This window comes from Cariama cristata, unplaced genomic scaffold (genome assembly GCF_000690535.1).
Source record: "Cariama cristata isolate BGI_N322 unplaced genomic scaffold, ASM69053v1 scaffold23521, whole genome shotgun sequence".
Lineage (NCBI taxonomy): Eukaryota > Metazoa > Chordata > Aves > Cariamiformes > Cariamidae > Cariama > Cariama cristata.
The window spans coordinates 22,954-25,835 of NW_009599167.1; positions in this window are offsets into that span (position 1 = coordinate 22,954).

The window sequence follows — 2,882 nt, forward strand, 5'->3', positions numbered from 1 at the left end:
CATCCTCGGTGGGTTTGCCCCCTATCCGGGCCATCGGTTGCGTCCTGCATCCCTTCTGCCCGTGCCCACGCGCTGTGGTCCGGACCCTCAGCTCAGCCCCCTCCAAGACGGCAGCGTGAGGTGGGAACGTGCTCCTGAGAAGTCGCCTTCCTGCAGGACCGTGCCCATGAGCGCTGCTGCCTTTAGACCCACAGCAAATCCCTCAGGCATCGGGTGCTGGACACTGGGATCACCATCGAGTACCACCTTGAGCAAATCCCAGTTTCCAAGACACCTATCCTGCTCCGTTGTCCCCTCCTGCCCGAGGACAGCCCTCTCCCTGCAGCCCCATCCCAGGGCATCCCCCTGACCTGAAGCTTTTGGGGACTTTGCAAAGCGGTATCATCCACCGTGCCCCCCCCCCTTTGCAAACTGACCCCCCCATATTTCACGGGAAGGCAGCATTTGTAAACTCTTCCTGCGTTTGTGCAAGCAGCCCTGGCCCCACTCCAGCGCTTGGTTTATCCAGGCACCGGCTACTCCCAAGCTTTGCGTGGGCGTTGGGCACTAACAAAGGCTCTCCAGAGGCAGAGGGTGAGCGCTGAAAGCAGAGATTCGTGCCTGCTCCCTTCCCAAAGGTGTTCGCCGGCAAGTCACGACACCTACGCCGGCTGCGACGGAAGAAAAACCGGAGGGCAGCGGGAGCTCAGCCTGCGGATGCTGGGCTGCAGCCCCGGGCTCTGCCAGGATTAACGTCCCCGTGGTGAAGGGCAAGCGGGGTGCGGGATGGCACGGTCTCTCTTATCAGTGGTGCCGGAGCCAAGCAGAGCCACCGCCGGCACCACCACCCACAGAAACAGCCACCGAGCTCTCCGTTAAGCCAAGTGATTTGTCTACAGCTCCTCAGTTTGCATCCGCTTGTTGTCCAACTCGAGACTACTCTGCCCAGCACTGCACCCGAGAGGATTTGCACAACTCCCCCGGCTCTCCCTCGGGAGATGCAACCTCAGAGCCAAGCAATACGGTTTTTCATCCCTTCAGCAGCAGCAAGGGAGGCAATGGTCTGGGCAGAGGGGACCCGAAGCGGTCACAGCTTAGCAGATGAGCGTTAGCATTACTGCTGCAGCTGTCGTCTTCTGAAGATAGGAAGAAGGTAAAACATGGAAAGCATCCTTTATTAGATGAGCTTGACAAGAGCATACCAGCCTCCAGGTCCTGAGGTCTCTTGAGACCTGAGGAAAAAAAACCTGAGTGACCAGCAGCTTGTCTTTTGGCTCCCCCAGGTCAGTCCCTCTCCCAAGCACCCTCAGCTCCCTGCACACCCCATGTCACGCTTGCAGGTTGGCAAAACCAAAAAAAAAAGGTGGGGTCTGCAGGGATTTTCCAGGCCTTCCCTACCTGCCCTCCTACCCTGGCTCTGCGTTGCTGCAGCCAGCCAAGTTGCCAACTTGGCCAACTACAGCCTCCGACAACGATCAGCGATGTCCAACCTCCTTGTCTAACGCAAAGGCTGCGGCCACCACTCAGATCTGCTTGGACAGGCAATGTGCTCCTCCGCCCTGCTTCTGCTGGGGTAGTTAGTGTTATTGTCACTTCTCCGGGAAGTATCTGTCCTTTCATTTGGTTTTTGTAAATATATCTTGCTGCCTACCGGGTTTGCCCAGGAGCAAGCTCTGCTTTTGCACCGGGGAGCAGCCGCGGGACCGGGCTGGTGTGGGTCTGGAGCTGCTCCCACCTCCACAGCAGAGCTCCTGCGTGGCACTGGGTCAAAGCCTTTCCTACCTGCCCACCCGAGCAGACTTCTCCAGGAGATGGTGGAAATCATCTCAGGAGTGCCTCTGGAAATCGTCCTCTGTAGTTAAACGCCTGCCTTTGAAGCTGGGACCTGATTTTTTGCCTCTTACTCCTCAGGGCCAAAAGCCCCGATGGCAGAACAAGGCTGATGAAAGCTCCCAGCCTCGCAAGGGTGCTCTGCGGCTAAATGTACGGAGACACAACAGTGCTGAGTGTTCAGGAAGGGCAAGTGATGAACCATGCTCACTCCAACTGGGAGAAAGGCACGGCACCACGCTCTGCATCCCCAGGGAATCCCCTGCAGCGGTGCCTGGTACCAGCACCACCTTCTGCCATGCACGTCCCCGTGCAGCGGGATCCTGTCTGAAGTCCCCATCACAACAACACTGCAAGTTTCCTGGAGCAAAACTGGAAATGCTGCTTTGCTGTCAGACGCTTGATCAGTCTTCTGGAGTGCATGGAGTAGAGGCAAACATGGGGAGCAGCGATGACCACGGGAAGGTCACCAGTGCTGGGGTCAGCTGCACGTGGAGGACCAGGGGGATGCTTCATGGCATCTTCACCCAGAGGAATGGCACACAGGGGAAGCACAGTGGCAGAGGGGACACAGGGGAACCACAGACTTTCTTTAGGCGATTGCTACGGGTCAAAGTCCTGCGGGGCATCTTGGCCACCGAATCGCTCAGACTGAGTCTTTTTATTTATTTCTGAGACCGCCCAAGTGGGGAGAGAAGGTCCCCCTGGAAGGAGGATCTGTGCTGTCCCACCTCTTACCTTTTACCGCCAGCACAATGGCTCCAAGGACCATGATGAGCGTCTGCAGCGCGTCGGTGTAGATGACAGCCGCCAGCCCCCCTGCACAAGAGCAAGGCACAGAGTCGTGAGCACCGCCGGCTTTGGGCTCGGCTCAATCGTGACATCCCAATAAAGCTGCCCACGCTCACGGGGACGTATCTGTCACTGGCCTCATCCTGCTGACACCGCGGTGATGGGGGGCTGCAGCAGGAGCGTGAAGGGGGAACAGCTCCTCCATGGGTCTGGTGTCAAGGGGTGATGGCACCCCCAGAGATGGGGTGGGGGGAGCAGCCGATAGCTGTGGGGGCTGGAGT